The sequence below is a fragment of the Pinus tabuliformis genome, chromosome 8 (genome assembly GCF_031772625.1).
Source record: "Pinus tabuliformis cultivar Carrire ecotype Pingquan chromosome 8, CPIR1, whole genome shotgun sequence".
NCBI lineage: Eukaryota > Viridiplantae > Streptophyta > Pinopsida > Pinales > Pinaceae > Pinus > Pinus tabuliformis.
The window spans coordinates 573,789,036-573,801,618 of record NC_142294.1 but is presented as its reverse complement, the minus strand read 5'-3'; positions in this window follow the sequence as shown (position 1 = coordinate 573,801,618).

The following is a 12,583-nucleotide window of genomic DNA, read 5'->3' as shown; positions in this document are numbered from 1 at the left end:
TGCTGATAAGTCCATTTTCATAACTTATCAAGCTATTTACAATAACTTATCTGCTGATAAGTATATTTTGATAACTTATCAAGCTATTTACGATAACTTATCAAGTTATATATGATAAGTTATTACTGATAAGTAATTTTGATAACGTATCAAGTTTTTAAGTATGATAACTTATCTACTGATAACTATGTATGATAAGTTATCTACTAATAAGCGATTGGATAACCTATCTGCCCATAAGTTATCAAATATAACTTATTGGTGATAATTATCTATCAAGAAGTTATCGACCGATAACTTATGAAGCTATTAGTATTCGTATTTAAGCTATTATTGTATAAGTTCTCTTACTATAACTTATGTTCTGATCAGTTATCCGTAGATAAACAGGGGCAACTTATTATCAGTAGTTATCAATAGATAAGTTCTTGGGATTTAAGTTGTCGAACATCAGATCAAACACATCGGACGGTCCTGAATAATCTGGACCATCAGATTGTGTGATCTGGACCGTCCAATCTGGGCTGTGAGTCTGCTCGATGTCAGCCGTTAGACAATTTTGATCTCATCCGTTGGATCAGGGGGCTATGGACCGTACGATATGCACAATATGAACCGTCCGATCAACCCGATCTGGACCATTGGATCTCAACTATCTCAACCGTCAGATCTGTTCGATTTTAACCGTTAGATCTTCTCAATCTAGACCATCAGATCTGTGCGATCTGGACGGTCCAATCTGGGCTGTGAGTCTGATCGATCTAGACCGTCCAATCCCGGCGATGTCCGCCGTTAGATCATTTTTCTCTCAACCGTCCGATAAGCCGGCTCTGGACCGTACGATATGCACAATATGGACCGTCCGATCAACGTTAGCTCTGAATAATCTGGACCATCAGATTTGTGCGATCTGGACCGTCCAATCTGGGCTGTGAGTGGGCTCGATCTAGACCGTCCAATCCGGGCGATGTCAGCCGTTAGATCACTTTTCTCTCAACCGTCCGATCAGGGGGCTCTGGACCGTACGTTATGCACAATATGGACCCTCAGATCAGGCCATTGGATGGTCGCCACTTGGCAGCCCTGGACCCTCAGATCATGCCGTTGGATAGGCGCCACTTGGCAGCCGGTGGACCCTCAGATCAGGCCCTTGGATGGGCGCCACCTGGCATCACGTGGACCCTCAGATCGAGACCAGTGGATGGCCGCCACTTGGCAGCCGGTGGACCCTCAGATCAGGCCAGTGGATGGCCGCCACTTGGCAGCCCGTGGTCCCTCAGATCATGCCGTTGGATGGCCGCCACTTGGCAGTCCGTGGACCCTCAGATCAGGCCAGTGGATGGGCGCCACTTGGCAGCCCATGGACCCTCAGATCACGCCATTGGATGGGCGCCACATGGCAGCCCGTGGACCCTCAGATCATGCCGTAGGATGTGCGCCACTTGGCAGCACGTGGACCCTCAGATCAGGCCACACAATGGGCGCCACTTGGCAGCCCGTGGACCCTCAGATAAGGCCACACGATGGGCGCCACTTGGCAGCACGTGGACCCTCAGATCAGGCCGTTGGATGAGCGCCACTTGGCAGCCCGTCGACCGTCAGATCGAGCCAGTGGATAATCGCCACTTGGCAGCACGTGGACCCTCAGATCAGGCCAGTGGATGGGCGCCACTTGGCAGCCCCCTCAGATCAGGCCAGTGGATGGGCGCCACTTGGCAGCCAGTGGACCCTCAGATCAGGCCATTGGATAGGCGCCACTTGGCAGCCCGTGGACCCTCAGATCAGGCCGTTAGATGGGCGCCACTTGGCAGCCCGTGGACCCTCAGATCAGGCCGTTGGATGGGCGCCACTTGGCAGCCCGTGTACCCTCAGATAGAGCCGTTGGATGGGCGCCACTTGGCAGCACGTGGACCCTCGGATAGAGCCGTCGGATCGGCGCCACTTGGCAGCACGTGGACCCTCGGATAGAGCCGTCGGATCGGCGCCACTTGGCAGCACGTGGACCCTCAGATCAGGCCGTGGGATGGGCGCCACTTGGCAGCACTTGGACCCTCAGATCAGGCCGTGGGATGGGCGCCACTTGGCAGCCCGTGGACCCTCAAATCAGGCCGTTGGATGGACGCCACTTGGCAGCCCGTGGACGCTCAGATCAGGCCAGTGGATGGGCGCCACTTGGCAGCCCCCTCAGATCAGGCCAGTGGATGGGCGCCACTTGGCAGCCCCCTCAGATCAGGCCAGTGGATGGGCGCCACTTGGCAGCCAGTGGACCCTCAGATCAGGCCGTTGGATGGGCGCCACTTGGCAGCCAGTGGACCCTCAGATCAGGCCGTTGGATGGGCGCCACTTGGCAGCCCGTGGACCCTCAGATCAGGCCGTTGGATGGGCGCCACTTGGCAGCACGTGGACCCTCAGATCGAGCCGTTGGATGGGCGCCACTTGGCAGCCCGTGGACCCTCAGATAGAGCCGTCGGATGGGCGCCACTTGGCAGCCCGTGGACCCTCAGATCAGGCCGTGGGATGGGCGCCACTTGGCAGCACTTGGACCCTCAGATCAGGCCGTGGGATGGGCGCCACTTGGCAGCCCGTGGACCCTCAGATCAGGCCGTTGGATGGACACCACTTGGCAGCCCGTGGACGCTCAGATCAGGCCAGTGGATGGGCGGTACTTGTCAGCCCCCTCAGATCAGGCCAGTGGCTGGGCGCCACTTGGCAGCCAGTGGACTCTCAGATCAGGCTGTTGGATGGGCGCCACTTGGCAGCCCGTGGACCCTCAGATCAGGCCGTTGGATGGGCGCCACTTGGCAGCCCCTCGACCCTCAGATCAGGCCGTTGGATGGGCGCCACTTGGCACCACGTGGACCCTCAGATAGACCCGTCGAATGGGCGCCACTTGGCACCACGTGGACCCTCAGATAGACCCGTCGAATGGGCGCCACTTGGCAGCACGTGGACCCTCAGATCAAGCCGTAGGATGGGCGCCACTTCGCAGCACTTGGACCCTCAGATCAGGCCGTGGGATGGGCGCCACTTCGCAGCACTTGGACCCTCAGATCAGGCCGTGGGATGGGCGCCACTTGGCAGCCCGTGGACCCTCAGATCAAGCCGTTGGATGGGCGCCACTTGGCAGCACGTGGACCCTCAGATCAGGCCATTGGATGGGCACCACTTGGCAGCACGTGGACCCTCAAATCAGGCCAGTGGATGGGCGCCACTTGGCAGCCCGTGGACCCTCAGATCAGGCCAGTGGATGGGCGCCACTTGGCAGCCCGTGGACCCTCAGATCAGGCCAGTGGATGGGCGCCACTTGGCAGCCCGTGGACCCTCAGATAGAGCCGTTGGATGGGCGCCACTTGGCACCACGTGGACCCTCAGATCAGACCGTGGGATGGGCACCACTTGGCAGCCCGTGGACCCTCAGATCAAGCCATTGGATGGGCGCCACTTGGCGGCCCGTGGACCCTCAGATCAGGCCGTTGGATGGGCGCCACTTGGCAGCACGTGGACCCTCACATCAGGCCGTTGGATGGGCGCCACTTGGCACCACGTGGACCCTCAGATCAGGCCGTTGGATGGGCGCCACTTGGCACCACGTGGACCCTCAGATCAGGCCGTTGGATGGGCGCCACTTGGCACCACGTGGACCCTCAGATCAGGCCGTTTGATGGGCACCACTTGGCACCACGTGGACCCTCAGATCAGGCCGTTTGTTGGGCACCACTTGGCAGCCCGTGGACCCTCAGATCAAGGCGTTGGATGGTCGCCACTTGGCAGCCCGTGGACCCTCAGATCAGGGCGTTGGATGGTCACCACTTGGCAGCCCGCGGACCACAGATCAGGCCGTTGGATGGGCGCGATGGGCACCACGTGGCAACGCTGGACCATCGGATCAAACAGCTACACATCTGCTTCAACCTATGCCTGTGTATTCGCTGGTTTTGCTGCTGAGCCAACAGGAAGCGGAATTTATGGTTTCAACGGAACCATGGCTCCAATACTGGAACCAAACAGGCCTTGATGGGCACCACTTGGCAACACGTGGAACCCCTGATAAAGCGGCTGGATAAGTGAAGACAGACAGCGATGGTTATGCCCACACACCCAGAGATTTCGATCAGTGCTCATGCGTCGTATCTGTCTGCGCTTTTTAATATGGTTAACGCTTCACAGAAAGAAATAGATATTCTTTGTCAGCTTTCAGCGTTAATTCTCCGTATATTTCAGTGGACAAATTTTTATGTATCTTTTAACGCTGTAAACTACAAAAGCTCACGAAATATCCGTGTGCATTTGATTACCAAATTACTCCACTGTGATAGGAATATATATTTTAGGGAGAATATCTAACCGGAATATTACTCCACTGTGATAGGAATATATATTTTAGGGAGAATATCTAACCGGAATAGTATTACACAGGAGGTTACAAAACTATATAAGAAATTGAATAGAGTTACAAGAGGTTACAAATAAGAAATTGAATAGAGTATTACACAGGAGGTTACAAAACTATATATAAGAAATTACAAGAAATTGAATAAAGAGTTACAAGAGGTTACAAAACTATATAAGAAATTGAATAGAGAGTTGTCGAAAGAAGTTACAAAACTATATAAGAAATTGAATTAAGAGTTTTGACTCGATGTGAAGTCTTTAAAGTAATTTATCAAACCATAAAACATTCCTATTATCCTTGGCTGCCATGTCTCTTCCTATTATTATTTTGACTTGGACTCTTTGAAGTGTTTCTAAAGAGTCAAAGTCAAAATGTAAGGTGACACAACAGGTTCATCATACAAGGTCATGGAAACACTTCCAACACAAGTCAAATCCTCTCCTACCCTCAACGAAGCCCCCTAGCAGCTAAATAATGAATATAACGAAGCCCCCTAGCAGCTAAATAATGAATAAAAGATGAAATATGATGAAGTCTACTAGCAGCCAAATAATGAAGAAAAGATGAAATATGATCACTGTCAAGTCGGCCTAAAGAGGAGACAAACATCTATAAAAGGAGACAAACCTCTATTTATATTTATATTTATATTTATAGATGCTGCTCAGTCCTCATACAACGCATCATTGAGCTCTGAAATTAGTGTCAAGGGTCTAGGGTTTGGCAGTTGTTCAAATAAAAAGCGTCAATAAGAGAAAACTTACAAAAGGGTTTTCCTCTTAAGAGTGGAGAGGACTTTGTGTTCTTGTTATTTTGTTTTGGTAGAGGTTGATGAAACACACACATTAACAAGAAGAAAAGATAAATTTTCAAAGTGCATCACAAATTGTTATTGTTATCTAGTAACGAAGAATCATTTTACACTACTTTGCCCTAGATTCTTCAACATGGTATCAGAACTAAGGTGACACATCAAGGAAAGGGCAACTCGAGAACACTCATCAAGCAAATCCACTTGGAGAAGGCAACTTGAAGAACATCAAGATCCAAGGAAGAGAGATCAACTTCAAGAGCTTGGGGAAGTCATGTTTGACAAAGAAATGAACACTGTAGTACTCAATGCTCTTCCTGAGTAAGGGAAAACCTTCAAAGACATGTCCAAGATCCAATGCTTTGGATGCCAAGAATATGAACACTACAAAAGGAATTCCCCTAAGCTTAAGAAGGACAAAAATGTCAAACTAGGTCAAAGCATATGTCTCATTGGGAATCCCATTCAAGGGTTTCAAGAAAAGAATGACCCTAGGAAGAAAGGACCCTTGACCCCTATGAAGGCCTTAAATATATAAAAGGTGCAAATCATTGGGTCATGCACTAGACCAGGACACAAGACAAACACAACACTCTTGTCTTCACTTGGGAAGAAAGAATGGGAGGGTTGGGTAATTATCTGGCATCTGATACTCTTTGACAAGAGTAGGCAAGAGGATCGATATTCCTTGAGGGCTGGAACCCAAGATAAGAATATTCCTAGAAGGTCATATTATGACAACACTGATAGATATGATGCTGCTATAACAGAGGAAATATGATGAGACAGTCAAGTCGGCCCAAAGAGGAGGGACAAACCTCCATTTATAGACAACCATTCCTCTAGTGCAACGCAAGAGAAGAAGTCAAAGCCAAAGCCAACAATGCTGAAGTCAAAGGGACTATTTTTATGGTGAAAAATAGTCACACGTGCGAGAAACAGAGTCACCTCTGCGGTCACAAAAATAGTAAAATAAAAGTCTAAGTAAACATATTTCTCCTAGAAGACCTACTTACTATAGAAGGAAGAACAAAGTACCATGTGCTGGAAGTTATAGTGCAAAAAGAGGAAGGATTTGACTTATGCTTGGAGGATATCCGAGTCAACGGTCTAACGTTTCGCAGTTGTTCAAATAAGAAGTTTCAATAAGAAAAAACTTACAAAGGGTTTTTCTCTCAAGAGTGGAGAGGTTTTCCCTAACAGAGAGCCAAACTTTGTGTTCTTGTTATTTTGCTTTGGTAGCAATTTGATGAAATACACACATTAATAAGAAGAAGATAAATTGTCAAAGTGCATCACAAATCGTTATCAAGTAATGACGAATCACTTTACAGTGTTTTTCCCTAGATTCTTCAACAAGATAATGGCATATTTTAATTGTCTTAAATCTGTAAATCTATGTTTACATTTTTACATTTACTTAATATAATTATGAGAATACCATGCATATTATCCAATGACAAAAGGCATCATGGTAAAGTAACAAATAATAAATGGCATCACATTGCAAATTGCAAATGACATTTGAGAAGGGGAAAAATGACCATGATGACATATTTACTAATGTAGTCGTTCTAATTTGTAAAAATATTACATTATTTTGCTAATGATTCTACATTAGTTATTACATTTTTTATTATTTTAAATCTAAATTACTAATGTGGTCCTGCTAATTTGTAAAGATATTACATTATTTTAGTAATGATTCTACATTAGTTATTACATTTTTTATTATTTTAAATCTAAATGCAAAAGTTTTGAAAGTTAGTTCTTAGAAATATTGCTATATGAAATATTGTGAATAATGAGGTTGAATTGTCATAATGGGTTTTTGTCAATTAAATGTTTAGAGAGATGGTTTAGCTTTCATGCCCATTGATACAAAGAGATGATCTAGTATTTATGGGTAGTAGTGATGGAGATATGATTTAGTATTCATGGCGAGTCTTAATGCTTGTATTGGGCTTGGCTTTCCTCTTTCCATGAGGAACTTGTTGTGTATGAAATTTCTCTCTTCTTTGCAAAGCATCAAGGTGATGTCATAAGTGTTTTTCTTATTGTCCATAAATGGAGGACAATCTTGTGGAAGGCAGAGACAGCGTTCCCTTAGAGAAAAATTGCAAACAAATCAAGGCAGACATTGTGACAGTTAGTTGACTGCACTTTGGAGGAGTCTAGCTGCTCCGCTAGGCTGTAAGCCATAACAAGTAGATAACACTAATAAGTGTAAAGCAGCATATTGGATGCAATGATGATGAGTGCAGCATTGGGTGCAGATCCGTGATGAGAGCAGCTCAGTGATTGGAGCAACACAGTGAAAGGAGCAGCAACATGAGGTGCATAGCATTGTCATTATGCCCAGCACTGTAATAATGAGTGCAGCATGGTGCAGCATGTGGACGAGATGTAGCACAATGATAGGTGAAGGAGTCGCACATAGCATAGTCATTAGGTCCAGCACTGTGATGATGAGTGCAGCACAGTGCAGCATGGTGACGTGCAGCATGCAGACGAGATGCAGCACAATGATAGGTGAAGGAATCACCTTGGAGAATCAATTGAAGCAACATGTCTTCAACTGATCTCATGTAGAGATGATATATTCTCTTATCTAGAAATTCGAGTGTTAACTTTTGTTGTAAATGTATTCTCTCTTTCTCTCTCACTCTCTCTGCAGAACTATTGAAGAACATATAAGAAGAATTGATCAAGGGTTTCCCCACATTGGGGTTTGTCCTTGGCTAGCGCCACATCTTGTGTCCTCTTGTCTTGGCTTGTCTTCAGCAATTTATGTTTATGTTCTATCTGTAGTTTACTTTAATGCTGATGTGATTGCTAATCTAGAAAAGATATTGAGCTAACTATGAAAATTGAAATTAATTTCTCTAAGCATAGAACATACCTAAACTTAACACTATGTCTACTGTATTTATTATTGTCCATTGTTGAATGGTGTTGATGAATTCACCCCCGTCAGTATTTCCAACATGGTCATGTTGGCACTATGACAAGTTGGCATTGATGTCAACTCTTGATGATGTTGTATTCCTTATTGATTGTTGTTTGCGATTGAGGGTGAATTGCTATTGTGGCAAGGTTGCAATGTTGTCTCATGTAATGATGTGGTTGACAAATTATTGTTGATCTAGTCATTTTAAATCGTTGTATGGAATAAGTTTAATATTTGATAGCTCATGGTATAAATACATTAATAATAAAAGGAAATGGTCGAAGGGGTTGCACATTATGCATTGATAATAAATGAAAATGGTCCAAGAGGTTGCACATTGCTTCGATCCATTTATTAAAGTATGGGCCACAATGGTTAAATATTTTTCTATGAAACAATATGGTATGAGCTTGGTCATTTGAACGCATTCCAAGGTTAGCTTGAAATGCCATCAAATATTGCCATTGGCTCTTGCCCATGGTATACATGAAGAGACGTGATCTAATTGGACCTTTTAAGGCTATAAGTATAGTGTGTGATAGAGTAGTAGGGGTGTACATTTTTGGAGGTTAATCGTTCTGACTACACTGAACTAGCACTCGTTTTCTTCAAGTTTCTTTGAATTGTTCTGGCACATGTACTCTGGAAATTGGTGGCAACCTAATTCTAAAGTGAGTTTGTCTCATCCAGTGTGCATTGGCTTTTAGGTGTCATTGGGTTAATCGTTGAGGCATTGGGCGTCATAGTTAAGTATGTTTGCGTTAATCTCGTAGTGCGCAAAGCGTATTTCATTATATTTGTGCAAATGATAGAGGAACAAAAAGCTTACATCCTCTGCGTATGAAGTGAATTTTATTAAGTTGGGGATTTCAACATGCCAAGTTTTTGTTCGATCAATGTGTATGGAGCAACATGTCCTGTAGTTGTCGGTTATGGCAAAGATTGATTTCCAGCCATGATGATACAATGGTGTTGTATGTGCATTATGGGCTACAATGCAATGATGAGTTGAGGACGAACAAAGCGAGATCAAAGTATGGTTGGCAATAAGTTAGAAAACAAAGCTTACATATATGTGCCATAAAAACAAAAAACGATGAATAGCCCGAGAGAGGTGCAATGGATCGGAGCTAGACCAAAGGATACCTCCCTATATTGTGTTTTGCCGATCGAACGACAAAAAGGCTGATTGGAGTCAACAGTAGTGTGCACCGGTTGATGACAAAGAGGTAGAGTTTATATTAGGTGATTTTATGTACTGACCCGAGTGTGATGTAAAGTTCAGTGTGAGAGACAGAGATGTTGTCTGTTGAGCTTGAGAACTCAATCTTGTATTTTCTATTGATTCATTACTATGTGATTGTTATGATGTTGAAAGATTGAAGTCATGAGCATAGTGTATATCGCTGAGTCTTTTAAAGTGTCATGGCTGAGTGAGAGGGTTTATATGCATGTTGTTGTTCTATAGTTTATTTGGTGATGTTGCAGAGAGAGTTGTTGATATGTTGTTGTAGAGTTATGTTTTGTGATATTTGTTGTTCAGAGGGGGTTCGGTTTTGTGTTGTGATTGAGCTAGTGGGATAGAGAGATCGTTATATATGTTATGTATATTGTTGGTTGAATTTGTGACAGAAATGTATTGTAGATGTTTTGATGTACTAAGCGAGAAAGTTCAGGTGGGTCTATTTTAAAAATTGGATGAAACATGGCCTATAGGATTTGAATTTGTGGCAAGTGGCCCCAATGTGAAATATTATGAAATAAGTTTCACAAAACTCTGAGGGTTGGGCCTTCAGTGAGAGAGTGGTAACTACCTTCTGGTGGTGATCAAAGTATTTGATCAATGAGTTGCAACTTTCTTCTAGTGGTAGTTGCAAAAACAATTGAACTTCTAAGCCTCCAATAGGTAGGAGCCTGCACACTGGTTGTGGTCATTGTAGATGTAAAAGAATATTTTCTAAATATTAAATATGAAAACGAAGACAACAGCGATGATGGTTTTTACCAATTAGATTTTCCACCTAATATTTCATGTCTCTAAGTGATGATGTGTATGCTAACTTGTTGATGTGTTGTGCTCTTATAGTTCACATGCATTTATTATTGTATATTGCTCATGGTTTACACATGTTATTTGCTTACGATTAGATTTGTTGTCATAAATGATGCTTCAGTTAACACTGTAAAGAAGAGTGAAAATTAGGTAAAAGTTTATTTATCACCAAATATTGATTTACACCGCCCCCCAGGATTTCTAATAGATCATAAAAAAACAACCAAGCAACAAAGAGACGACAAATCTACCCTAGGAAAACCCAACCTTATGTAAAACCCAACAAAGTTTTCTTCTTAGGAGAAATTTATTCTTCAACAATATTTACAATTCAAAAAATGCTAAGGATATGTGCCAAAATCTAGTAAAATATAGTCAGATCAAATACCAACTAGTCCAAGTTAATCAAACCTCCAAAAAAATACCAAGTGTCAATGTTGGTCAATAGTTCAAAATTCAACTTTAGGTTTAGCTCGGACCCACGATCAAAGGGCCTACGGTCAATGTCTAAATTTCCTAATATCTAAATCTGAATTCCCTACAATCAAAAACAACCTCCTTTAAGTGATCAATCTTGTCAAAATCGTAGTCAAACGTAGCCTAATTCTCAATCAGAGGAAGCAAATCATATTCGCTCAAATTAAGGTCAAATAACAACATCTATAATTGGTCAAACAAACCAATTCATCCTTGACTTCGCACGTGTGTAGAAGAATAGAAGAAATGTCGTGTCTGAATTGGTCAAAGGGGAGGAAGTCGTGTTGTATTAAAATTATTCAGATGGGGTGAATTTTGACCAAAAGTCACACCCCTTCACTTGTGGGGCCGACTTGAATTTTGGGGCCTACATGAAGCCCAAAATAATAATTTTCATTTTCATTTTCATTTTGTACAATTTACTTTGGTCAACCTAGCCAAAGTCCTTTTAGCTTCTAAGGACAGGATCCGTCCAATCTTATAATTTCTCTGGGGCATTCACCTTTGGTCAACCTAGCCAAATACTTATGGCTTCATAGGTGAATGTTTCTATAATTTCCCTTGCCAATGTCTCGGGCCATTCAACTTTCAGGTCGAAGTCCTCTATGATCTACCCAGATTTCTTCTTTTCAATCTCTGAAGCGAAACTCCCTCTATCATGAAATCAAATCCTCCTGCCATTAATGCTCCCTCTATCATGCAAGCAAGACCTTCTGCTTAAGTTGTATGTCCTCTTACTATAGTTTCTCCCTCTTATTGGGAGACCCCTCTTGTTACAAACATTGCTTCATTCTTCTCGACACTACTAGAATTATTGTCATGGCAACCTTCACAATGTACCATTTGATTAAAAAGTTGAGAGTTGAAGGGAACTGTCAACTCCCTCTTGATTCTTTCATCTTCTTCCGAGGTGGATGGTCATGCTCATACTCACCATCAATTACTCAATGATGATTTTTAAGGGCTAGGGTGTCTTCATTTAGTCATACATCACACAAACCCTAGTGCTTTCTTATTCAAGACTTCAATACAAGATGTAGTCGCCAAGTCTTCTTATGGACATGTCTTTATCTTGTGAGCTCCTCTAGAACCAAGCCTTGATTGACCTAAAATATCCTTAACCTCCAACGAAAACCTAGCCTCCTCTTGGCTGAACCCAAAATTGCAATAAAAATACTCTTGTCAAAATCTCTTTGATGACATTTTTGTCTTTGTACATATCAACAAAACATTCTTCTCCCTCTGGACCAACAAATGATTTGAACATTTAATTATGTTTATATTATGTCATATCACCAAAGTGGCTTGATATAATGCTAGGAGTGTTTCCAAGCCTATGAAATGTTTGAGGTAGAACTACAATTTGAACCTACAATATCATCCTCTTAATGCCAACATTCTTTCCTATCTTCACTTGATCAAGCTAAGTGACGCTGCTAGTAGTGCATAAACCATTCATGTTGTCCTTTGAAGGCTCATACAAATTGTTGGGGCAATGTTTAGGTGTAGGTCATAATTTTCCTATTCACGTTATTTGTTGTCATTATTGTAACATTTTCTTGGCAAAAAAAAAATTCAAAATATTGTAAATATTTAAAAGGATCTGATATTACAGCGCTTTTTCATTTAAAGCACTATTATAAACAATTTTAAAATATAGAATTATTATAAAGGTTGTTGATTAAAGGTTGAATAAAGCGCTTGCTTTTATCAGTTTCAAGAATGGGCCATTGCAATCAAATGGCAAATCCCCCTAATTGTTTGGAGTTTAATGCAAGGGAGGCGAGGTCCGAAATTAATGGTTTTCATGAAACAACTCTCAATGTATGTGTTCCCTGCTTGCAATTAGCAGACCCCTCACTCACGGTTTTCAAAACCGACAGCCAACCCCCCCACCCG